This window comes from Corvus cornix, chromosome 4A, assembly GCF_000738735.6.
Source record: "Corvus cornix cornix isolate S_Up_H32 chromosome 4A, ASM73873v5, whole genome shotgun sequence".
Taxonomy (NCBI): domain Eukaryota; kingdom Metazoa; phylum Chordata; class Aves; order Passeriformes; family Corvidae; genus Corvus; species Corvus cornix.
Genome location: NC_047058.1, coordinates 15,356,291 through 15,383,960, shown reverse-complemented (window position 1 = coordinate 15,383,960; position 27,670 = coordinate 15,356,291). Strand labels below are relative to the sequence as shown.

The 27,670-nt window shown below is 37.9% G+C and overlaps 1 long non-coding RNA gene across 1 annotated transcript in view; it reads left to right on the top strand.

Moving 5' to 3' along the window:
* LOC109145118 overlaps positions 1-27,670 on the top strand; it is a 271,655-nt gene that overhangs the window by 57,312 nt on the left and 186,673 nt on the right. Inside the window, exon 2 of the long non-coding RNA XR_005604651.1 lies at positions 26,172-26,219. This is a non-coding gene — a long non-coding RNA (uncharacterized LOC109145118). The remainder of the gene's footprint in view (positions 1-26,171; positions 26,220-27,670) is intronic.

Below are 27,670 nucleotides of genomic sequence, written 5' to 3'. Positions count from 1 at the left end.
TTCTTTGTTGTTCAGGGAAATTTAGGAAAGAATAGCATTTGCCATTTTAATAAAGAAATGTGGCTTTATGCTGCAGTCAGTGTGTTTGTCTAGAAAACAACCAGCCGTAAAGGGAGAATAATAAAGATTATTTTTTTAATGTCCTTTACCTTGAATCCAGTAATCAGAAGAATGATGTTATTCAAAAGACCTAATTTGAATATAAATTTGTAATTATGTTACTGAAAGCTTTAGTGGTTTTCCATTTAAATCCCTAGGGCCCAGTCTGCTCTCAAATGATGTCATTGCTCTGCTGTGCCTGAGTATTTCCAGTGCTGGAACAAATCTTAACTTATGACCATTGAAAGAGGAAAATACAAAACCCAAAACACCACCTTGTTGCATTTATTGTAGTCTGACCATGTCTGTTATTCCAGATATTTTAATTTTTCAGTTACAGAAGGAGATAGGCTTTAAAAACCGGGACAAGTTCAACAAATAGGTTTTGCTCAGGGAATATACTCTGGAGCACAAAAAGAAAACTCAGTTTTAAGACAAACTCAGTGACATTCGCTAAAGTTGACAAATTATGAAACAAAGCTCTTAACATCTGTTCCACCAAAAAGCATATTCTCATATATCAGAAGGTCAGTTAGCTCTTTCAGTTATGTAGATGATTTGCATAGACTCAGAAAGCTTCATGAGAGCACAGAAGATTTGCAGTAAGAGAGTTCTTTTAATAGGTTTTCAATCTGGATTTTTTTTTTTAAGAGTAGCTTTTCAGAGAGTTTTTATTCAACATCTATGTGGATTACACTGGTAATAATTTAGGTGTTGAAGTTCATCACATGTAGGCCCTAAAACTTAGATGGTGTAAATCTCAAGGGAGGTGAGAGGGAGTCTGCTCCACTCAACATTTGGAGGTGTTTCGTAAATCATCACTTTTAAATGTGGGATTATGTTGAGCAAGCTTAGATCTTGTGTGTTTTGTCTGGTACTGCAGAAAGACAGGAAAAAGAGAGAGATGGTGGCTGTTTTGTGTCTAAACTAATTGGCCTGATCGTAATAATTACTGAAATAAGTTAAGTATAGATCTTAACTTTTGGCCTCAATGAGTTCAATATTTTTGGAAGTTCAGTGAGCTTTCAGCTGGGATTTTTGATTTTTCTTGTTTATTACAAGGAAACCTGACACTTTATTTGTTACAGATTGTTTTTAATGCCTTTTCTTTGCAGGCAGGGGAAATTCCTATAATTTTCACTACCAGTCCTTAAATGCCTTACTGATGCTCGGTGTCCAATGACAATCACCTGCAGCTCTGTGCTAGCAGAGCCCTTACCTAGATTAGAGTTTGGGGACCTGGAAACAAATTTTCTTAAACTTCTGCTTAAAAATGAAACAAAGACTATGCATTCTGTGACTGTCAGACTAATCCACTTCACAGTGCAGTTTCTTTATGCACCTAGTAGCACAGTGTGGTAACCCTGAGGTTATTCTGCACTTTGCATGTTTACAAACCTTGTCAGTGAGAGTATGATTGTGTCAGACTTGTGAGAAAGTCAGCAAAACACAGTGAATTAAATTTGGCAAGCAATTCTTAACTTTGAATGCTCTTCAAGTTGCAGTTTTATAGAATTTTTGTTGATTTGATGAGTATTAAAAAAATACTGCTTTTGAGGATTTTTGTTTGGGGTTTTTTTTCCTACATGAGCAGATCTGTGAGCTTGATGTGATTTTTTTTTTTTTTTTTTTTTTTTGAAACAAGAGTTTTGCCACACAGGCTTTTTTGGAAGAGCAGAGGGTGATGCTCAAGTTAAGTCTCTTTCAATCATCTTTTAAATTAATGAGAAAATGTTTCCAATTAAAATCAGCTTTTGATTAATTAGTAGTTGACTTACTAGGAAGGAGACAAGAAAGTCAGGAGTATTAGAATGCATTCAATGCAAATCAGGGGAGGAGAGTGTTACAGGAAAGAAACCATCAGTGCCTCAAAGGATGCTGGCTGTTTTTCTGTAGGACATCCTTCAGCAGCCTTTTCAAGTGGCTTTGAATAAACTAATAAAGAAAACAGCTATAATTTGTAGGTACTTTGAGGTTAATAAGAGCACCCATCCTTCAGCATGAGCATTATGTGTGACTGAATATAATATCTTGCAAATGGCAGATTATCACACCAAAATAAACGTCAAGGACATGTGCACATTCTCATACAATGTTTGAATAACAAATAGATTTGTTCAATTTTATTATTTCAAGAGGTATATTTTCATTTTCTCTTTTGGTACAGCAGGGACAACGTTATCAGCTTTGAAAGCGGCACAGAGAAAGAAGTAGAAATTAGTTTTAGAAATTCTGTGTCCTGGAGACACTCTTATAAATGGGTACAATCTTGCTTTTCTCTTTTGGTCTTCATATGGAGGTTGTAACATTCAAAAGAGAGTACAGTACTCAGCAGAGTGAAATCCATCTTTCATAAAATTTATGTGAAATTTTCCCCACAATATATTCTTGCAGATGAGTTGCATTTTTTGGTACCCAGTTTCTGGATCTAGAATCATAGAAAGGAAAGGATGCACAGGGGTCATCGGAGTTCAACTCCTGGCCCTGCACAAGACAATCCCCAAAATCACACCCTGTGCCTGAGAGCACTGTCCTACCTCTCTGTGAGCTCTGTCAGGCTGGTGCTGTGACCACTGCCCTGGGGAGCCCGTTCCAATGCCCGACCACCCCTCTGGGTGAAGAACCTGTCCCTTACATGCAACCTAAACCTCCCCTGACACAACTTCAGCCATTCCCTCGGGTCCTGTCACGGGTCACCACAGAGAAGGGATCAGTGTCTGCCCCTTCTCTTCCCCCTGTGCAGACCCCAGCAAGGTCCCCTCCTAGTCTCCTCCAGGCTGAACAAGCCAAGTGACCTCAACTGCTCCTCATCTGAAGGAGCAAAATGGAGGCTTTTAAATATTTTCTGATATTGTGTTGCCCAAAGCTGTCAGGCAGCAGCAGAGCCAATCAAAAATCTTCCATGTAGTGTATCATTTGCTATATCATCACAGTCTAAATGTTATTAATAGCATGCATAACACAAAGCAGCTTTATGGTTTCTATTCCAGCTGAAATATCAGTGCAAAATGGCCTCAGCTCTAAGGGAAGCAAATGATTGACTGCATGGTTCTGGTTATTTAAATTAAAAATTTCAAGTAGAAGTAGCAAAGATTGTTGATATATTATCCAGAATTCAGAGGAAATCAATACAAGCCTTAATGGCCTTCCCCCACTGCTCTGTAGCTGCATTAGTCACATCTTGGGAGAGCACTTTGGCCATCAATCAAAGAAAAAAATCCTTTATTTTCATATTGGGAACTTCATGGCAGCTTGTGTGTAATCTTGGCAAGGTATTTCTGAAATTCTGGAAGAAAAATGCAAGAGGAAAAAGTTTCTGAAAGGATGGTAGGCTTTAAAGCATATACAAGCAGTAATTCAGACACAAGATAAATTTTAGATTGCCAACTTGTATTTATTTATTTATTTGATAATGGAATGATCTGGATAAGTGACCATGAATGTTTTTGTGTAGAACACCAGAAGTGAGAAGAGCTGTGCAATAACAGCCATACAAGGGCAGACCAAGCAGAGCAGCTGCCCAGTCTCAGATCCCTGTGGGTTACAGATAAACAAATTACTCTGAATAATAAAGAGAATTTGTTTTAAATCCAACCTCTGCTCTAATTTATGGTTTACCAGTGACCATATTTTTTTCTCTATGGGGTAAAGACTCCTCTTGTTTGGTTCTGATGGCACTGATGTATCCATCTACAGATTGGACTAGAAACATCTACCAAAACCTTGTTTCCTTTCTGAAAATGCGAGGAACTTGTGCCAGGGAATGAGATGGGACAGGAGGTTCCTGGACAACCAGTAGCTGGCACATGATTTCTTCAACTGTGCTCTCAACTGGGCAGTATTTTCCCTGGTCCAGCAGAGAAGGAAAAACAAATAGGCTGTGACCCAGTGAGAGGATCTGACTCACATCAGTTTCTTTACAAAATTATCCAGGAAAGCTTGGCAACAAATGATAACTTTTATTCTAAAGATTTGTAAGAAAACCACACTTAAAAGCTGTTCTGATCTGTGCCTGTTCATGTGAGCTAATTGTGGACTGACTTATGTTTTCACAGAGACAAGTATGTGAAATAATTATATCCATTTGCCAGGAATAAAGTTTTTTTCAGAAGGCTAAATGGGGGATTAGGCTTAGGTAGAGGATACTTAGTGATTTAAATACATCTTGAAAGCAGTTCAGTAGAATTAAGCTACTGTGATGTACAAAAGTATTTTGGTCTCATGTCCATCAAACAAAAGAGGAAATGACTTGGCCTGAGTGACTCTTTCAAATATGAAACAAGGAGGAAAGTGCTTTTAAATGCACTCTTAGCAATCCCACCATATCTAGAGAGGTCTAGGAAAGATAATAATTGCTTCAAGAAGTACTTAACTGATTAGTGTGGGTCTTGCTATCATTCTTCATGCCTGCAAGATGGTAGAGATACTGCAAAGGTTAAGAGGATACAAACTGCATTTAGACTGTAAATTCCACTTTGAGGATGGATTTCTTTCTGTGCAGCTTCTCTGTAACCCTTAGTAAAGTGGCTTTTTAAATCTTGATATTTATATTGGATATTAATATAAGACAAATAAGCATGAATAATAGAAGCCAAAGCTGTGTCTCCCATTATTTCTCGTGCCCTCACAGTGGGAAACTGATTGTCAACTGCTTACTCTGAAAATGAGTCTGACCCCCACATATTGAGCCATGTCCTGAACATAACATGAAAAGAAATGAAGTTGGACAAATGCCTTCTAAACAGCACCTGAAATATAAATAATCAGGAGTACATGTGTTAATAATTTGTCCTGCAGTTTAACACAGTACTATTTAATACTTTTTGCATTAAAACCTAAATATAACTGTTAATAAATCGAGGTCAGCATAATTTATTAATAATAATAAGACCACATCCCAAAACACAACAAAGCAGTGATTTTTGCAAACCAAGTATCCTCTCAGCATTGCATTATGACAGAAGTGATACTAATCTGGCCTGCAATTGGAGAATAATGACCTTAATAAATTCCCCCTTTAAATACAGCATTTGGTTTGGCCATAAGTAGTAAGCTGAGGTTAGTTAAAATAACAAAGTTGCATTTATTTTGTTTGCTGCTCAGCCAAATAAACACTGCATAGTTAGGTTCCTCTGGTCCTTTCACTGAAGTGAGCAAATCTTTTTCCTCTCTGATGGAATGGTGACAAACCAGCAGGTTACTCTGGGATCAGATTAGAGATCTTATCTTTGTTCCTGAGGGACAGATGACCTAAATTTGACTGCACAAAATCTTCATTTTCTAATAAGAGTAATGCTTTATGGTCACATTCCAGACTCTGGATTAGACTGGGTGACTTTTTACCTTTTAACCTGTTCATGTCTCTTGTGCAACTGCAATGATATTTTTCATGGCTGTTTGAAAAAAGAAGAAGAAGAAAATTTAATGTCAGAGTAATATTTTTCCCTTTGAAATTTCTTCTGTGTTCTAGTCTGTCTTTGGTATTCAATTTTGTCATCCTGTTTTGTTGTCAGAGCTGTTAGGAATCTGGTGGATAAAGCATCATTTATGGTCAAACCTCAGAAAGTTGTTAGGGGAAAAAGTCTCCCTCTGGTGATCGGTTTTCCAGATCACCTAATAATGAGTACCCCCAATCTTCTCTGCACCTTTACTGTGCTGGTACTAAATGCTTTAGCCTGTTTTGGGCAACTCTCATAACTGAACTCATGAATTGCCATAATCTTTCTGTCCCACAGTAGTTGTCTGCCAAAGCATTTAGTGCACTCAGCATAAATTCTTTGGGGTCTTTTTTGTGGTGTCTGAAGAGTATGTCATGCTGTGTTCTGCTGATATTGCTGCAAAAGAAATAATGTTGTTATCTATTTCTTCTAGCATAATGAAAACTCCATTGGACTCAGTTTATTATGTCCCATATTGCAGTTAAAGATCTATATAATTCATTTTTTCTTCAACTTCATTCTAGCACAGGCTTTTAATATGGTGTAAGAAAGAAGGTTTCCCTATCTTATCCAGAGATACAGGTGGAATTCATAGGTTCCAAAGAAATTTTGTACTGGTTACAGTGATTAATGGCTACACATTTGCAGTTCCTATATGCTCCAGTGACCTTCATCCATGATCTCTTTAACTTGCAGTGTAAAATATCACCATCTCACTTCTCCATTTATAAAATGTGTTAAAAATGCTTCTATTTTTGAAATTTATATTTAAGTTCAACAGATGAAAAAAAAAATCACAAAAGCTGTGCCTCTGCTATCATTGCAAAGGGGATGGATGCCACACCTACACTCTATATCCTCGTTTGCAAATTTTGTTTATTTTCACTGTAGGCTTTAGTTGGATTATCTTGTAGTTATGGAGTTTAATTATGGAAGAGCTGCAACTTGGGCATTTGGAAACTTTTCCTTTCTTTTTGACATTCTTTACCTTGTCATTTCACTTGAAGGAAGACTGCTTTGGAAAGGCAATTATTTCTGTTACGATTTCTTAAACTTGCGATCTAGGGTAGCAAGTAACACACTGAGACAAAGTCAATCGGTTATATACTGCAAACTGTGTGCCTGGATTGACTTAAAAAGCACAAAGCAGTTCAATTATAATCACTTATCCACGTCTTCCATGACTGAGAGTTGTGTCCCATGTACATGGTAGCTTGGCACAAAGAGTCCAAAGAAAACAATTTCATGTGATCTTACCTTCAACTTCAGAAATAATGCCACTTCTCTGCATTTCTTTTGCCACTTGTTATGGTTAAACTGTGTGCCCCTGAGTGCTGCAAGTAAAAAGTTTATTGATTAGTACCAGTAAAATTTATGTGTAGGCAATAAAAAGCAACCATATTTCATTCCCTTCCCCCTCATCCAGAAGATGTCGGTGAAAGTTTATTTCTTCAGTGCTGAGAGATAAGTAAAATCACAATGAAAACCTCTAAGTAAGTCAAAAGATCTAATAAATGAGCAGCCAGTAGAGCTGTGAAAAATTGGGGGAGGCATGAAGAACATACGCTGCCAAATTTAATTTCTTATGTCGTGAGACAAATCTCCCTGGGGTTATGATAGACCCAAAAGATGGGTGAACAAGAGAGATTCTCTCACAGGGCACCTCAGAGCAGGGGCTGACTTCAAGATGATGGTAAGTGATGACAAAAACGTTCCTGGATTTTTGTCCCTGTGATCTGGCCTGCATGATTTCCTCCTTACACAATCTCCTGGCTTGCTAGGAGACCTGCCAGCTTGTACACCTGAAAATGCCTGTGGTTCTGACAAGCTGGATTCCTTGAACACGTTATGATGGAGCGTAGCTTTCATTTATTTCAGAGAAGTCACGATCAAGTTGATATTTGTAATAGACATGGAGGGGAAAGTGTGATCACTGTTTTCTCATCCTTGGTATGACATTTCAAGGAGATGAGTATTTCACAAGAATCTGAGTAAAACGTTAGTCATTTTTCTCATTTGTGTGGTACTCTATAATTTGGAAGTGGAAGCTTTCCAAGCTACATGCTGTATAGGATTCTGTGGACTAGGTAGAATTTTCCCAACTAAATTAACTCTATAAATTTGAAATAATTTCGAAGTTAGTTAGATCATTGAAATTCTGTTGATAGAAAGCAGAGTGAGGCTTTTCTGTATTTGGCTTTGTAAAGCAGAGATGACTGAGGATCCATTTGTGCTCAGCCTGCATATCATATTTCAGGATTAAACAAATAATAATGGGAAGCCAAACTTAATTGATTATGATTTAATGTCCTTGGTGTGATGTGATATATTTGCATTTAATTCACTGCCATCTCGTTCATGACTCAAAGCTAACAGTGTTCTTCTGGAATCACTTGCAGTCCTTAGTATCAGCCAGAATGATGACTCCAAACAGCTGGGGAAAAGGTGAGATTCTTGGGGCCAGAGGAATACAGCTGTGTACTACAGGGAGTGTTTGGTGCTGATTACCTCCTCAGGGTTTCTGGTCTTCATGTCCTACTGGTGAAGTGAAGCATTTCTGATAGAGACTTCTCTGTCAGCCCCAGTTTGTGTTTCTGGCCATCTTCTTTTCTTGCTGTGGATAATACTTTTTGTTCCTTTGCATGCTATTAAAAACCTGACCTCTTCATGACTCTCATTAAGGGGAAAAAACCCCCAGCAATTCAGAAAATAGATTCAGTGAATTTCTTAACATCGCTGCATCCTGGAGGCTGAAAGAACATTCTCCCCTATTCACAGCTCTATAGCTCAGATTTCTTTGGCCTGAGTTTAGTGCTTTGACCTGATAGATAGCCATATATAAATATATTACAAATGGAAAATGTTGCACGGTCTTTTTAAGCATCATTCGGTATACCAGTGTGAGAAATACCAAGAGAAACAGATCATTAAGCTCAGTTTCCTGTGTCCAGACATTGAGTTAACCAAGTGAGGGCCAAAGTAGCATATGAGCTTCTCAAATGACCTTAATTTGAACTCTAAATGCATGGCAGGTTCAGAACATTTCAGGACAAGCCAGCTGAGCAAGACCGTTCCTCTCCAGTGCAAGTGAATAGTCTGCAGATATTAAAAGTATACCAAGCAGTCCACTACTAATTCAGGAAGTCAGGTCAAGTTGAAAGCAATTCTGCTTTTGAACTGGCTGAGGCTGAAGATAAGCATTTCACACAGCTGTAATTGGAATACCAGACTTTAAGTCAGTCGTTGAGCACTACTGTCATGAATCAAGATTATTTCATGGACTTAAATCCTCTTTGAGCTTTTACCATAAGTGAATCTTTTGGGTTCATCTTCCCATCGAGGTGTTTCGCTCTTGCTCAGAAGAATCCTTGTCCCCGTAAGTTACAGAACCAATTCAGGGACCTAAACAAAGTCTCATTAGAAGTCCCCCAGCTCCAGTGGAACTGTGAGTTTGATTGTTGCTTTCTCTGTGAACTGGCTTAGGCTCTGTCATGTGCTGATACGACTTTAGTTGTCACCTTTTGGCAAGTGTTCTATATAATGTGGACACATCTCCCATGGACCTGTCATGGAAAAGTGCAAACAGTGGCACTGTTGTTCCTTCCAGAATCACAGCTTTCTCTGACTGCTAGAAAATTTGACAAGACTTTTTCCACCGACCTCAAATGACTCTGAATTAAATGCAGATAGTTATGCCACATATAAAGCCATGCACTGGTCTGCTTATGAGTCCAGGTAGTTATACCCTGACAGTGATTCTCTTCCAGTCAGTATTTGTATCCTTTCCTTCTCACCTAGCTTAGTCATTCCAGAAGAAAACAATTTTCTCCTGGGCTCTGTAACCTTCTTTCTCCTTTCTTATTGTGCTTCTCTGGGGTGATAAATAGAATTAAGTGTCTTTTCATAGTTACCTGGGTCTTGTGTTTCTGTAGTGTGAGTGCTGGCATTTGATACTCACACAAAAAAAGCACATTGATGTACTCAGGGTTGGATCAAGTGTTGTCTCATTAGCATTAAACAGCTATAATGGGAGAAAGATGAAAATAACTACAGAAACATGAAGAACAACAAAGATGAAAAGGAAGATGTGAGAATGGTACAAAAACATGGTTCCTTATTTGTAGGGTAAACTTGAAAGGTACCCTTCTCAACCTGCCTGGCTTGTAATGTATTCAGAAATGGAAATTAATCAGCAGTTGTTTACAGCTGTGCAAATCTGGCACAGGGATTGGATATGATAGCTAGCAAGCAACCTGCAGATCTTAAGACTAAGCTGCAGCTTTTCCACAGAGCTGCCTTTTCCCATTAATTCTTCTCCATAGTCTCAGTATCTGATCTGTTCCCCTTGCTTTTTTCCCCTTGACTTTGATGTATGAACATATTCTTCACTCTGGCTGCTCAGAGTCTAAGATATTATTCCTTTATATTTGGATCTGTTAAATTTTTTTACACTTTATGTGAATCTCTCTATTACAAAGTTGTACTGATAATTTCAGATATTTTCTGAAATTTTCTGAAATATAATGTTCGAAGTTTAAAACCAGAAAGATCCAAAGGAAAAATGGTCTAATAAAAGCTAAATTCAGTCAATTAGATGTGGTTTACTGCAATTGTTTTTCAGTCAGTTTGTGTGTGTCTTTAACTTGGTTCAGCTTCAGTTTGGTCCTGTTGTGAACCAGAAACTTCCTTAATGTTGATACCACTCAATGTGGTGCCATTCTCTCAAACATCCTAACAGTTAGACTAAAGTGCACAGGTTCTTTACCACTGCCAAGGTTTTGTAGACAGAAATGAGTTATGATATCTCTTCCAGACTGGAGTTAATCTAAAACATGTGAAAACTGAAGGATTGTATTTTTGTTGTCCCATCCACTTAAATCAGTGCAATTTGAGTTTCTTCAGTGGAGGCATTTTTCTCTTCAGATTAGCATTAGATTAGATTAGATTTTTTAAAATCCTTAATTCTGAAGAGTCAGTGCAAACAAATCTTCTGCTGATTTCTAGTGGTTATTAATTTGCAGAATGTTGGCAGAGATATAATCCAGTGAGATTATTTAGAAATTTCATCTGGAGCTGTTGCCATTTTGCTTTGACTCTGCCTGGTTGCAGCCAAATTCTGAGGTGCAGTCTCACTGTGATGAGAGGAAAGACAAGGAACACAAGTCAAGGGGACACTGCCCAACTGCTGTACCATTGGAATGTTACCAAGCAAAAGATGTGGCCTCTCTAAAACCAGGCATGTATGGCAGGGTATTTTCCTTATTAGCCTCTGCCAGTCTGATCCAACTGTCATTAAGAACCCTGGCAATTCTTCCTGTGACATTCAGAAGATTTGGGTCAGGACTCAGAAAATTTATCTTCATAATTTCCCTGCATTTGAACACATTATGACAACTGAATAATTTAAATTGCTAGTTTACACTGGTGCATATGTTATCTTAGGTAAAGATTGTTGTGCATTACAATATAAAAATAACTCTGTTCCTTCAGTTTAGTTAATTGGGGGGGTCTACCAGAGAGGTAGAAAATGAGTAAAAAATGTCTTTCTCATTGCTGTATTGAATGGGTCAATAAATGACATTATTGGCAGAAGTTCTTAAGCCTTCAACACTTTCATAACTATTGATCTGTTTTTGAAGCATGGAAATTCTGCTCTAGTGATGTTATTCACACAAAAACATGTGACATGATCTTTAAGCCATTACTTTGTTTTACTTAGTTTGTATAAAAGTAATTTTCAGCTGTTCATAAAATTTTCCTCAGATAACACTGAGTGATTTAAACAAATTTCAGGATTGTAAAGAAACAATGTCAAGAAAAGTGCTTAACAGATACATTTATTTGTACAGTATTACATCTGACTTGTCATGCTCATTTTCTTGAACTCATTTACTGTGATTCTGGCAGGGGTTTTAATCAGTCATATTTCACATATGATTTTCCTCTCAATAACAGAATATTACTGATTTACATGCATGTTTGATATGCATAGCTGAACGAAGCAATGTGTTTGTTTACTTGGAGGACACATATCAACTATAGTTTTCTTGATCAGTGTCATGTTCTCTCCCAAGGAAACAAGCTTCAGAGAACAGACTTTAGCAAAGGATTTATTTTCCTCCCTGATCGTTTTGTCTCATTACTCTTCCCTTCATTCAGCCAAAAAAAAAAAATACTTTGAACACATGTATGGGTATCTGTGTGTATGTGGCAGCTCATGCTGTTCTCACAGACTATTCAGCTATCATATTATGCAGTTGAAGGATAATTGCAATGCCAGGAATTGGGGGTTATTTAAAACGTGAATGGGTAATGATGAAATGGCTTAGAAAAGCATCTCAAATTCATAATGGTCATTCACATAAATAATACTTTACCACGTCCTCTCTGTCATCCAGTGCAAAGATTTGTGGCACTCTTTGATCAGAAGACTTGTCCTTGAAGTACAGTGAGAATTCCAGTGTGCAATCCCAACTGTTCTGCTGACAGAATGAGTTCAGCCAGCAAGCATCAAACGCTCTGTTTGGCACTCATCATGGGAACCCAGGACAATAGAGTTTCAGCCCTCGGGCAGAGCAACCTGCAGCCTGAGTTTTGTGAGGGTTATGAAAGGTTTTAATGTTTAAAAACTAATTCTGGTGGCACTAATATTAGTTAGGCACTAATATGACTTGATTTGTTTTATGAAGCAATACAATGACCTGTGGTTGCCTGATAGTCTTGCCAAAGTTGTCATCTTGTTCTTTAGAAAGTTTCTTTACTCCCCCACCACTTAATTTTCATTCAAGTATTTTTTGCAAGTAACTTCTGATGTTAGTTCTAAATGTATTGTTTTCTCCCAATTTACATTTTTATATGGATAGGCCTGTGTTATAAAGGGAAGAGCTGACTAATAATGCTGCTTCTTAGTGTGGGAAATTACTTGAAATGAAAAAATAACAGAACAATTTTATCCCTATTGATAGAATATATAAATTAGCCAGGTCATATGTGTTCAGCTTTTAGAATTCTGATTTTTGATGACCTAATAGTTGAAAGAAATGAATATCTATCTCTTCCCCAGTCATCAGTCAGGGAATGTGTCTATAGAAATTATTTAGCCCTACCATGTGGGTATAAACTTGTTTGAATTTACCGATTTCATGTTGGATAGTTGTCATCCATATGCATGTAGGCCCTGATTATGCTATGGAGCAGCTGGACTCTACAAATTGCTTCATAGCTTTCATGCTTTCATCATCCACAAGTTGCCTCTGGCTAAAATATCTGAGTAGCCTTTGTATGAAAATAAAGATGTGCACACAGTGCACTCCTGATTTTTGCTTCCCATGTGGAAACAAAAGTAGATTCAGCAAACATTTGGATCCAGGAAATGCTTCCTTTCCCTACAGTGTAGCCTTATCCTTAAAGTTTGTCCAGTTAGTTTAGTTTTTCTGAAACAGATTTTAGTCTGGTGACAAAGGTGACCAAGGGGCTGACCTTGAAGAAGGTTGTGCTACTGCCTGTATGGAACAGGGAATACTCGCAACACAAAGAATTTGAGTATTTGCATGCAAAGTAAGGATGGCTGCAGTTTAAGTGGAGAGTGTCACTCCCATACTGGAATCAGAACACTTTCACATATATACCCTTTCCACAGTCATTTAAAAATGGAAATTTCTTGACCATGTGAAGTGTTTTGCATGGATGCAGATCTTATGTCAAAGCACAAACACTTCAGCCAGGGCTGTGCTGTGTTGTGCTTGTGAATGCAAGCTCCAGATTTTATTCTTCCATCACTGTTCAATTAAACATGAAATGAGAAACAATCATCATGATATACTAGTACTGAAATAATTGTTACATGCAGTGCACTTTTATTCTGATATTAGCTCCAGTTTTCCTTTGTGTGATGAAGAAATAAAAATTGAGTAATGACTTTATGAATATGCTCTTATAAATTAAAAGAATAACAAATGCATGTAGATCAAATAATACCCTTCAGTTTATTCATTCAATAAACCTTTACTTGTAATGCTGATATAGATACATGCTCTGCAGGGTCTAAATATCTGAGGATATGCTTATTTTCTATCAAGTGTGACATAGATTTAGTTATTATGAATATGTTAAATCCCTCAATCTCATATTCAGGTAGTGAATAGATCATGGATGAGCTTCATGATCTATTTTGCCACTAACAAACAGATCCCTTTCTTAGCAGAAAAGGTTTTTTCTAAATAATCAGGTTTTATGATAGGCTCATAAACTTCCATTAATAAAATAAAATAGTAATATATTGATTTTACACATTATAAGTCTAGTTTTTTATAGGCTGAGGAAGGTGCTTTTGCTCAGAGAGCTGGAGCACCTCTCCTACAAAGATGGCTGAGTTGTTCTGCCTGGAGAAGAGAAAGCTCTGGGGAGACCTTAGAGGACCTTCCAGCACATAAAGGGGTCATAAAAAAGAGAGTGAGTGACCTTTTATGCACACAAGTAGTGACAGGGCAAGGAGGAACAGTTTTAAACTAAAACCCAAGAGATTTATATCTGATGTTATAAATTCTTCCCTGGGAGGGTGCTGAGGCCCTGGCACAGGGTGCCCAGAGAAGCTGTGGCTGCCCCATCCCTGGAAGTGTCCCAAGGCCAGGTTGAATGGGGCTTGAAGCAGCCTGGGATAGCAGAAGGTGTCCCTGCCCATGGCAGGGGTGGGATAAGATGAGCTTCAAGGTCCTTTCCAACCCAAACTGGATAAGGATCAGACAGTTTCCCACATGAGTTCAATGGTGGCTCTCCTAGTGGGCCCTTCCCCAAAGAGTCTCTAGAGCAGAAATGGGATGCACTGGGCCCTTCCCCAAAGAGTCTCTAGAGCAGAAATGGGATGCACTGGGCCCTTCCCCAAAGAGTCTCTAAGCAGAAATGGGATGCACTGGGCCCTTCCCCAAAGAGTCTCTAAGCAGAAATGGGATGCACTGGGCCCTTCCCCAAAGAGTCTCTAAGCAGAAATGGGATGCACTAACTGTGCTCACCCCCTGTGATGCTAATCACAATTATTATCATCTCTTTGAAAGGATGGTAACAGGGCTGAAAGCGTGTGTCAATCTCCACTCAGGTACAATAGTTGCAAAATTACGAACGCATAGAAATTATTTTCTTAAATCATAACATAGTTATTATTCATGTTACTCTTCATAGTGACTTGGACTCAAGTGAAAATCTATTGGAATAATTTTCTGTGAAGATGAGATATAATTTTGGCCACTTTTTACGTGACAATTTCTTTCTTTAGTGATCATTGACTGTTGAATTGCTGAAACTTCAGTTCTTAACAGTCTGAAACAGTCTACATCTGGGAAAATTTTCAGGATAAAAGCAAGACTTGTGTTTTATAGGTAATTTTCCACATGACTAAGGGAAAAGAAAAGGCTGTTTTTCCTTCTTTTGACAGGCTAGCTCCATCACATTAATTTGATTATCCCAATACTGTTAATATTTAATAACTGTTAAGTGTTCTAGGAGCTTAGAGCCTGGACTATACCTTCTTTTAGATAGATTTCATAGACATAGGCCAGTTTTCTTGCTACCACAAATAATATATGGGTCCGATTCTGCATTCATTCAGTCAAAGATCCTACTGGCTTAGTGGTATAGGTTGAGACTCTTTGTATGGTGTGTGTGTAAGGTGAATACCTGCACAATTTTTCAGTCAAAACCTACATTAAATTTTCCTGCTGTGACTCAAGCTCACAAAAGGATGGAAATTCTCAGCATTAAGATTCTAAGACTTTGCTGCAAAAGCATGACTTGAAGTTAAGTTACAGTGGTTCCCTGTTGTGCCTTGATCCTGCTCAGAAATGTCTGTTTTTCTGTTGGTGCAGACAAAAGTTAAAGTGAAGTCTTTTTAAAAGTTGGGAGGGATAAAAGAATCCTCAAGGTCTTCTAGGGATGTGAAAGCATAAAGGTCTGCAGTGACTGAGGTTTTCAGAATCAGAAAATTTCCTTTGTGTGTCAGTCTGGAAGCGGTAAATGGAGCTGAACAAGGGGAGCTGTGTCTTGAGGACACAGGAGTATTATGAAATATTGTGTTGTCACCCCGTGAAGAACCACGTAACCTGAGTGTCTGTGTTGCCTGCTATAACACCTCAGAGAGCCTCCATGGGAAAATGACCATCATTTCATCACTCTACAGTATCTTATTATTTCACTAGGCCTAATAATTTACAAGAATCAGTTTGACTCTACAGACAGTTTTCCATTGCCTTAAAACTGTGCCTTTTCAATCACACTTTTCTTAGGGAGGGGTGGAGAAAGACAAATATTTATCCTATAAGGTAATTAATCAGAGCCCTGTGTCAGAATGTGCTGTGCAAATTAGGAGACAGATGGATCAAGGCAAGTGAAAATGTAAGAATTAATGTTGCACAGGCTTGGTAGCTACAATATTAATGTGATGGAAGAAGCAAGTTCCTCCTGTGGTAACTTTGTGTAAAACAGAACTGTTCTTGTGTGTGTGTGAACTTTGCAATGTTTTGCTTGAAGGCCTCTGTGTAATCCTGGGTAGTAGATCAAGCAGGTGATGCAGATAAATTGCAGGACTCTTCCCCTCAGGGATGGAATAAGTTCAGCAGTCAGTTGAGCACTGAGGTAAGAGTAGCTTTCTCCTAGGGTCATCCTATAAATATTTATAATTTTATAATTAGTTCAGAGGCAGTTGCTGTGGAGCCAATCAGTAGAAACTGATAAAGAGAAGAATTTTTAATACAACCCATTTAAGTGCAGCTCTTCCACCCTCACCACACTTGGGGGAAAGAATTTCTAATTCAGACGTATTTTACCAGTTTGAAATAGTTATGCTGCTAAGGCCGCATTAGGAGTTCAGTGTGGCATCCAAGCTAACAGAAAGTGATCCTATACATCTAGAATATATTAGATACTAGAATACAATAGGAAATAATATAATGGATAAAATACCTTGCAGTTACTGATTCAAAGTCATCCTAACATTCAAGCAAAGTTGGAATTTGACTTTATTTTTACCTTTTCTTCCCATTTTTCTTTTGAGAACGTATACTGTGAGCTTACAGTTGTGCAAATGAAATGCACATTGACAACCCATGAGTCAAACTAAAGGGATGCTTATTATATTGCACATAAAAATAATATTCTTAATAGATTGTTCATCAAGAAAGCGAAGTGACAACTGTGACTCAATCTTAAAAGCAGAAACAGGTACTACAGGGGAAAAACAACTAATGACAAGTGCAAGATGCTCTTTCATGCTGCTGGAAATAAGTTTTCCACTTACTCCTTTTTAAACTATCCCATCTGTTGGAAAAAAGAATTTGAGTATTCAACTTTTAAGCTGATGCTGCCCTGCAGCCACCTGTCCCAGCGCCGGAAACAAGAGAGAGCTTGGGGGGGGAGTTTGCCTATTCTTAAATGTGGATCACAGAGGTGATCACAACTTTAAGTGGCTTAGAGAATTGTCCATATTCAAACTGGCCAGCTGATAGGTTCTATCAGCTCCCAGAGGAAGCTGTAAGCACCCCTTAGCAAGGACATCCCTTCTGGGACTGTGCTTCCTAACCTATGACAACAGAGAAACAATCCGTTGACTGGATTAATTTAATTTAGATTAATTAATTGTTTTGATACAGATTATTTTCACATTCCATTGGCTTCATTATCTAGAAGAATTTGTTTTAGTATCATTTCATCCAGTTGACTTAAATTGCCTAAGGTGACTTGATGTATGACCTCCTAAAGTTATTTTAGCTATCTGATGAAATTATTTTCTAATTTATACTTTGGAAAAAATTAGAGAATGGATTCTGATATCTGGGAAATGCTTTGGAGTCCCAGTGTGCTCCACCTGTTGCATGGAAATTACAGATAATTACAAATGCCCTTGAATGTGTCTTGCAAACTGCAAAACGTGACTAATCAGGCACCATTTATTGTTTCTTCAACAAAAGCCAAGGAATGAAAGAACAATTTTGTTGTTCATTAGCTTATGGAATATGACATTAAAATCACAGTTTTTATGCAAAAACAACCATAGTGAACCTACTGTTCTCTTTAGTAAAGCAATGAAGAGCCTGGATTCAGCTCCATTGCATCAGTAACCTCAACAATCATCAGATTTGCTTATGCTCAACAGTAGAGATAGCATTCAAACTCAGCTGGAAAATAGCTGCTATGATGTTCATCACTATTGCTATTCAAATGTGATTCCAAATCCTAAGTGTATAAACCACATGTATTACTGGATTTAGGGAATCCACCATTTTTCTGTGGTTGCACTCCTAGTATTGAACTAAAGCCAAAGTATGTATTGAGTTAATATATAGTAATAAGTGATGCTGTTTTATATGTCAAACTATATAAATACATCTACAGCAAACTTAAGGTCATCATACCACACCTTTATTTACCACCGTGATTGTTGCAAAATAAAGACAATTTCTGGAGATGAAAGTGTATTATTTTAAAAGATTTAATTGGCCAATACTTATCAAGTAGGATAATGCATCAGTTTTGAGGGGTGTTTAAAACTTATTTTTCCTTTTGCATATTGTCCTTTGATGGAAACAAAACTTGTCAAAGTATGTAATGAATTTAATGTGTTTGAATAGAAATACAGTTTTCTGAGGCTCTGTCCAAAATACTTTCATAATCCACAAGTTTCACTTGAAAAATCCTGAGGATTTAGACATATTAATTAAAGCTCTTCAGAATGAAACAGCCTGGTTGAATGCTTTAATAAAAAGATCTCTAAGTTTTAAGAAAAAATACTGTCAGTATGTCCTTTTTATAACAGTACTTAGAGTGAGACAAAGATCACCTGCTGGCACAGTCTGGAAGTTCTGTTCAGAATCAGAAAAGAAGAAATAAATGTAACTTGTCTATTCATTTTTCCACCTTTTTGTGGCAGGTTCTTATGTAAAGTTTAAGGGACAGATCTTGCACATCCTTATGGAAGTACTTTTCACTCATAGAATTCCTTTGTGAGCCATTGGAGCTACTAATTTTAAGGGAGGCTATTTTGTCTTTAATATGAAAGGTTTTTCATAGGTGAAATATATATTTGGAAGTGGGACAGGTTGAGAAATATTTTTACCTTGTGGTAATAATGGAGAGACAAAATGAAAGGTTCTGGCGTGGTGACTTTGAGTACAGGAATAATGCCTGAAGAGTGCCAGGCATAAAGTGTCCCACCTGGCCATACTCCTGGGAATGATGAAATTGAAAGTCATAGTCTGCAGAGATTAATGTGCATAACCTGTAATTTGGCTGCAGAGAACTAGATAAATGGAGTCTGAGAAAGGATTTAATTAATTTATAAATGAATAAGTCAAAAAAAAAAAAAAGTGATGACTTTGTAAGCCTTCTGTTTGTTTTGTATTAAGGTTGACTTTATTGGCAACAAGAGTGAAAAGAAGACTGGCATAGCTAAATCTTACATGGCTAATGAGACCCTCACAAATCTTTCATTGTCTGATAACCAGCCCAGAGAAAAATATTTGGGTAGGAGTCACATCAAAAATTGTGCCCAGACCTTTTACCTGCTCATTGACAATTCTGTGTTAGAAAATAATTACATTATGTAAGCATGGAGTACAATACAAACACAGCTCAGTGGATTTGTGGTTATATCTTTGTCCTTAACATGAGAGCAGGTACAGAAATTAACATGTCCTGTCTCCTAAAGCTCCTGGTGAGTATCTACAAAACCTGAAATTAAAAGAGTTTTAAAGAAATGCCTGTGGTCGAGGAAGATGGAGGCATGAGAAGACAGAAAGAAAAAAAGACAGAAATTGATTTGTATGGATAAAACTTTGCTATAATAAGGCTCTGCAGCATTATATATTGGACTATCTTTGGTTTATACTTCTGTGGACACTGTACAAGTCAAGTTCCACTGCACCCATTTCAAGCAGCCTGGATTAAAGACCTGGATTAGAGACAATATTTTGAGATCCAGTTATGATGAAATTTATCTCCCCAAAGTGTAACATCCTAAATCATAAAAGACAAATTTGGTGATTTCCTGTAATTGTAGGTTTTAGCTCTGATATTTTTCTTGGTTTCCTCAGATAAAAAAGAGGGAACTTTTTTTTTTTTAAAGCAAACTTGAAAATTGGCTGCCAGTGTCCTTCTCTGTCTGGTAAAATGAGGTGTCCTTGAATGTACTTTCATTAGTGCTTTAACTTCTTTCTCCTTCATGCATTTAACCAGCTGACACCTTAGGAAGTTCTGCTCCCAGCAGAGATTAGAATGGCTCCCAGATCCCAAATCTTCACTGCAGTCCTCCCAGAACTGTAATATTTGCTGCACATTTCCCAGATATCAGGGGAAAGCCACAGCCCATAATCAGCTGTCAGTGACACAGGAAAGTGAAGAGTGAGCCTGATCCAGACAGTGGTTTTACTGCTCTCAGCTTCTACCAGATGCTTTTGGAGAAGGCTTTGTGATGTGGGCAGATGCTGACGTGCCTCTTCCCAGCTCCTTTAGTCTTTCTGAGCAGCAATGAGCAAGGGCTCATGGAGAAATGTCATCCTGAAATTTTATTTCTGTCTTGGCTTTTTAAAAGCCGTTCTCCTTGTGTCTCCTATTGACATGATTCGTTCACTATTGTTATTTCTGAAGCTGCTCAGTTTGGCATCTAAATAGAAAATAATTTTTCAATATTCCTTTGTACATTAATGAGCCAATTAAACAGTTTCCCTCTCCTTTGTAAAATACAGGAGTGTTGAGCCATCTACCTCTGCCTTTGCTGGGAACTGCCCCAGATATGTTCGTAGTGTTTTACTTGTAACTATTTTACAGCTAATAGTGCAATAAGACATTGTTCCATTTTGCTTTATTAGTACACTAATCTGGCAGTTCCCAAGCCTGATTCACACAGTTTGCTCATGGCTGGTTAGTAGATGTGTAGAGCAGCAAGGCTGCATTTGCTTTTCTCAGTTCTGCCACATCACATGTATCCTGTGGAGCCAGCTATCCAACTCACTCAGGTTCTGTGCCTCATCTCTCTGAATTTTTATTAAACATTGGAGTTTCCCTCCAGGCTTCCCTGGGTTTAACTTTGTGTTTTATGACCTGTCTGGTAAACCAGGATTCCATGAGTATCCTTCAGGCAGTGAAATGCCTCTCAGAGGAGGGATCCCACTGAAGATGGTTTGGTTGTGGCAGTCTGCTGAGTCAACAGCACAAAACCTCACGATATTTGCTCAATTCTGTTAACAAGGCTCTTGACCTCACCAACCCTTTATTGCTCTTGGTAGATATAATCTCTTTCTAATTCAGTTAATTGAAGACAAAGAGGAATTAGGATGAAAACTATTGGTGGCCAAGGGGTACTGGGTGTCTGGTGATCCTGTCATGAAGAGAGAGTCACAAAATAAGTATTCTTTCTTATTTCTCTGTAATAATGATGATAGTAGTGCTGCTCTCTTCTATGATTTCAGGTATCTTATCTAAGAAATCTATCTGTGAAATAGTCTGTCCTTTACCAGACAGAAATCTCTTTTGATCAATTTATATTTTTATCAAAGATAGTTATTCTGGGGCAGGCCGTCTATCTTTTAATTAGCTGAAAAAACATCAAAGGTTTTGGATTCCATCCAGCATAGAACAAGGACATTCTGAAATCTCAGAGATTTTTGCAAGAAAACTGCCTCAGTCTGAAGGGAAATTCATGGCCAAGTGAACGTGCTGACTGAGGAGCAGCACGAGCTCCCCAGGAGGCCTAGAGAGGAGAGGAAGACTTCTGAGGAGGAAGGATGGTGTGAGTTGGAGCTTATATCCTTCCCACAGCAGAAGTCTCGCCCGAGGAGCTGAGCTTCAAAGACTTTCCTGCAGATAATCTCCTACTTCAGGCAGTGGCTGTGGAAAAATCCTGGGAGGAAATCGAAAGAAATAATCTGTTTCAGGAGTAGGACAGTCAGTGGCAGCTCTGACTCAACTGAGTCTGTGTTTTTATTTGTTTGTCAAAAATAGGCTTCCATAATGATGACATTGATTTTGTGTCACTTTTTTCTTTTTTTCTGGTCTCCTGGCACTTCAGGCAATAGGTCTCCAGACTGCAACAAAAACCCCATATTTTTTTCCAGGAATTAGTAACTAAAGCTGCCTAAATGATGGTGAGGAAGGATGCTGGTTTGGAACATCTTAATTGTTCTGAGAAAAACGTCATGGTCATAATTTAAATTATGTGCAAATAAACAATCCTGCTAAAGGTGCAGGGAATATTGAGTTAGTATCTCAGTTCAATAATGGACATTTTTATTTAGATAAAAGTTTGAATTGAGCAGGCACAGCTAATGGAATCACTAAGCTGGGAGAAGGTAACAAGGATCTTGTGTGAAATGTATACAATTTTCATTTCATTTGTTTTAGAAAGTGATTGGCCTAGAAATGTGATATGTATTGATTTAGCACTAATGATGATCAGAGACTGATGGAAGCAACAAAAAGCAAACACAAATCCCAGCAAACATTTATGAAGTTACTGAGGAATGAAAGTACATCTGTAAGAATTACTGAAGGAGAATGGTTTTTCTGAGATTCATCAGCACAGTTAGAGCTGATGAGTTCAGACAGACGCTTGAGGATGTGCCTGCGTAGAAAACATTTACAACTCGATCAGGCTGGGGCTTTTTGTTTGTTTTAACAATCTTGTCACACAAAGGGAACCATGAAAAAGATAGAAGAGAAAAGGCCTTTTGTTGGGGAATAAAAAAGTCCTACACATTTCCCTAGTTTAGTCCCTCAGTTTCAGTCTGATTTGGTGTCCCTATCCTGGCTGATGTAGTGGTTGAAGAGCAATCCAGTTTGATCTGCACTGATTCATGCTTGGAAACAGTTTGTGGAATACGGGGCTACAAAGTCTCATCCAAAAGTCGCCAGAATAAACAGGAGCTAATGAGGTGTTTCAGTACATACCCACCCTTCTGCACTCGCAGGCACTGTGGAACAAAGCACAGGATTACTGAGTGATTTTACTATTTAGCATCTATTACTCTAAACAGTCATGAAGGGATATCAATACCATTATCCTAAGGAGGAGAATTCAGAAGCCTTTTATTTGTGCATGGAAGATCTGGCATTTAATGACTTGGAACGTTCTTGCTTGAAGCAGAACATATTTTATAAGACACTACCACCCCCCAAAGCACTGCAGATGTGTGGGAAGTGCTGATGCACGGGAGCTTACAGAGACCTTCAGTTACAGTGGCTATTGTGCTGCTTCCAGTTGCTTATTGGAAGTTTGAGAAAAGCAGTTTTGGTTTAGCTTCTGTGGATTCAAAAAAATATTATCAGCTATGGCACTGCACAAAGTAGAAATGACAAAACAGACTGTCATGTTGGGAATTTAAAACGGTCTCACTTTCTATCCTCCCTTATTTCACTCTGTTAAATACATATACTTAATTTTAAAGACATCTTTGATCACTCATGTGTTGTTAAATTGTATAGGAGTGTACAATATCGTGTTAGGATTGCCTTTCTCTGCAAATTGCAGCCATGATCAAACATGTACATGGAATATTTGTTGCAGGGAAAAGGTCTTTGCTATGCCTCAGTCCATTGCTGTGTATGTTTTTTGTTTGTCTTTCATTTCACCTTCTTTCTGTCTTCATGAAGAAATGACAGTTTGCTTTGAGAAGCTAAAATGAAGATAAAAGTTTGATTCAAGTGGGTTTGTTTTCTATTAGCTGTTAGCCAGGAGGAAAGGAAGAAGGAACAAAGCAGCCCTTAATATTTGGGAACTCATGTACCACTGAGTATGAAGAAAATGTCAGGAAAAAGTAAGAATAGAATTTTTAATTTTTTTTATAATGTCTCTCTGCTGTATCAGGAGACACAAGAACCTACATTTTGTTTGGGCTTTTAGAAAGAACACTCTCTCTTTGCCGGTACATTTTTTTTTTTTGCCACAGCCTTGCTAGGTTTCTGTTCTTGTTTACCATTCTCTTCGAGTGCCACTTAAGTACAGCCCCAGGCCCAGAGCTTTATAAAGACATGACTCACATGTTCTTTGAGATTGGCCTTTGCTATTTAGGAGCACCAGGGTGGTGGTGCTAAGGAAACAGTGAGACTTGCTCAGTTCATATCCACCAGTCTCTGAGGGAAGCTTTTCTTAAGCCAAGCAATCCAAAACAGTTTTTGAAATGAATTTGTCATTTATTAGTTAAATAAAGTGTCCTGTGTAGAGCTGTCTCTGAGCTTTGTGGAACCCAACACAAGGCTGCTTGTGTTGGGGTAGGTTTTGTGTGACTGGGGATGGCAAGAATGTGCACTGAAAGCTGCCTGTGCTCACTCAGCTCATAGCCAGCAGAGAAGTAGGGGTTTCTCTTATGCAAACCATCTCAGCTGAAGGTGCACAGTGGAAAAGGGTGACTGACTCAGGCTGTAGTACTGCCTGTTTCCCTGTGCTGGCTGTGAAATGTAGATTCCTAGACCAGGTGTAGATATTTGCACTATAGATGTCCAAAGCTATTCCTGCCTATGTCTGCAGGAATAATAGGATAAGCAGATCAGGCTTGCCCAGATACCATTTTAATTCTGTACTTATGGAAATGTTTTAGCTGGTAATTAGAGCTGACCCAAGTCACCTGGGAATGCTAAGAACAAAAATGCTTTTCATGTACATTATTGTGCTCAATTAGCCAAGCAAAGCCCTGTTGAGAATCAGGCTATTGTTTAAATTTTTTTTAGAGCCAAAAAGTACAGAAAGGGAGAGTTGACAGCTGAAGAACTGCAGGGGCATTGTAGCCCTCAGAGCTCTGATTTGAGAGACACTTGTGTAGGAAAACATACTCAGAACTCTGCTAGGAGAGAAGCTAAGGAATTTACATTGTAGTTGGTTAAGGATGTGAGGGGAGACCAAAGATCATTCCCAATTATCAATACAACTTTACCTTCTGTTTCTCTTCCATCTTCCCTCCTCTAAGTTGTAAAGAAATACCGTGTAGAACCTACCCTTGCATTTTTATTTACAGACTTCAGATGCAAAATGTTAACATCTCTAATTTAGAGCTTTTTTTGGGTTTGGTTGTCTTCAGTCTGCAGTTGTTTTCTTAGGAGGATGGTTCTTCTAGCTAATGATGTTCTCATTTTGTGGGAGGACACAAGCCAAGACTGGATCAGGACTACTGTATCCAAGCTAAGACACCTCCTCCTGGTAGTTACATATTTTGTTGAATGTAAAACTTGAGAACTGAGGCCTTTATTGATGTAACAGTGACTCTGTCCATGTAGAATAGTTTGGGTTGGAAGGGACCTTGAATCTCCTCTAGTTCCAACCCCCCTGCAATGGGCAGGATACCTGCTACTGGACCAGGTTGCTCAAATCAGCTTGTTAGACTACATTTGTGTATTTAAATGAGATGTTTGAATCAATTACTGCAATCAACAGCATAAGACATTCAGCTTTTACAGGCAGTAAAATAATTCAAATCTGAAAGCTGGACACAGCAATTGACAGCATGTTTTCTGTCTTCATATCAAGAGATTCACAATCTGTGGCTGTAGAATGGGCTGTAGGGTAAAGTGGATAATGCTGGCAGATTTAAGAGCTCGTGGTGTGGAGAGATGTGATTCAGAGCTGGTCAGGACTGAGGGGAATCGGGAGTAGATCTTAGGTGTGTCCCTGAGGGCACACATGAAACAGTGTGAGTCATGTGAAAATTATGGACTGACAGTGGAAAGAGATCGTCTGATCCCATAAAATTCTTTCCTAAGTCTGAGTACAATCTTTGTCCTCTTTGTTCTCATTTGATGATGAAGTCTATGTTTTGGAATGTTATTTTTCTTGTTTCTGATAAATTTTCACTCAGACAAGTGCTGTGATTAGAGAACTAAAGGTGTGCATTGCAGTATAAAAGGTAGCTGATGCCATATAGACAATCAGCCACAGTTTGCTGAAGTAGAATTCAAGGATTCAGCACCAGAGAGGAGGTGAGATGATCTCCTCTGAGTTACCCACAAAGTGATGGGAATGGAGATTTACAGCAAAATGATCAGACAGCTAATGGAAATGGCAAAATAGAAAACAATCCCTCCTGCCCTGTTTGCTTTTTGGGGTTCTTAAATTAACTGTACTTTTGCCTCTGGCCCACATGTGTGCACTTTTGCTGTGTGTTTATAGAGGTAAAATATCTCTGATAGTACTCTGAAGTATTAATTTGTACTTTGTACACTATTTGCTGCATGTTTAAATGTCCACATGACATAATTTACAAATTCTAATCAAGAATGTTAATCCTAGGAAAGCATTCAAGTCAGATATCATCTGAATGTTTAATGAGATTTCTACTTATGACATTATAATATTGAACTTAAAAAATACAGTTGAGGAGAACAATTTTTGTTTTCTTAAAGAGTAAAAAGTTGTAAACAGTCCTGGAAGCATAGGGAAGACTTTACAGTTTTTTGTGCATGCACTTGTGTGTCTATAGATGTCACGTACATTGAATTGCTCTGGGGATAATGCCTCAGAATTAAAAGCTTAAGGTCAGGTCTTCTGATGCCAATATTTCTCAGACAGCCCCACTAACAGGTTGTTATACTGGAAATCTGGTAGTGGATAAGAGTATAATGATTGTTTTTCTTTCTGAACTTGTTCTCTTTATTTTATTTTATTTTCAGAGCATCAAGAGAGCAACTGTAGCACAAATCCAGGGGAGAAGAGGTCTGGTAAGGTGATGGTTGTTTTTTCTTCCAGTGTTTCACACACATATATGTGAATGTTGTGTGCACTTATACAAAAACACTAAGTTTATAAGTGGTGTTAGAAATAGATTTCTGAATTCATGACAGTAAAAAAACAGTTAAGACAATCTGACTAGGGTAAATGAGAATACAGTGTTACACAGCTGAGTGTTAGTTCATTCTGCTTTTTAACATCAGGCAGAATCTAGTTTTGAAAAAACCAGAATCCCTTAATAAAGGGTGTTCTTTCTACTTCCTCTGGTAATATAGTTTACATACTGGAATTGTAACCAATTTGCCACTAAACTATTCTTCCAGTGTTCAGTCTAGAATAGAAATGATTGCTGCAATAAGCAGAGCCAAAGTGGTTGTTAAGTTCTCCCTTTCCAGGCCTGGTGAAATATTGTTTCCACATTTGAAACAAAGGCATGTTTATGTTGTACAGTACTGTTAGATTTATTTCATGAATAGATAGATTTCAAAATGATTTACATTTGTCATAAGGCTCATCAATGCTACAAACATTTTAGACTGGATAGAGGAGGAAAATATATTTTAAAAAAGGGTAATAAAAGAACGTCTAGCTATTTCTTACCAAACTGTTTGGGAAAGGTGAAAATTGTTTCTAAGTTGTCATGCTGATGGAAGCTTCAGAAAACAAAATGCATTTGTATAGTTTGGAGATATACATAAAGGGGAATCATAAGCTATGTTTTGTTTGCTTTATTTAAATTTGACCTTTTATAAATGTAATGTGAGTTGAGAGGTCTTGTTTTGCAACAGATTTCAGATATTTCTGTGTAAAAGACTGGATTAGTGTTTACGTAAATTATAAGATATTTTAACAAATTCAAACCAAACTCCATCTTGTTCTTTAAATAGTCTGGTTATATTGTCAGAACTATTTTTGGAAGGGAGTCCTGATTTGGTATCTCTTAAGCCCAACATGGGATTTCATTTTTAACTGTGTCCTATTGAGAGACAAAAATAATAAAATTCTAACATTTTTTTGATATGTATCAAAGCCAAATCTGGGCATCTTATAAGCTCTTATCATGGAGAGGCTGAACACCTCCTGCACAAGGACTCAAGCAAGCACAATAAAAGAAATCCTTGGGGGCAAAGCCCTGGGTCTTGCACCAAGTCAAGGGCTTTCAATTCTCTTGGAAATCACAGCTGTGTCCTGTAACAGCCCTGCATAACTTACTGCAGCAGGAGACTTTTGGTGCTGCAGAAAGGATCTGTGCCTGATGATTCATTTTTAATCTTTAAACAAATCAATGAAATGTAAAATTCTTAAGACCTGTTCAGCCCCATGGAGAGAAAAGAAATGATATTTCTGCCCTGACTACATGACTGTATTATCTTCTGATAACTGGCTTTTGGGCTCAGTAATAAAATAAAATTCTTTTCTGCTCTGTGCACAATCTGCCTTT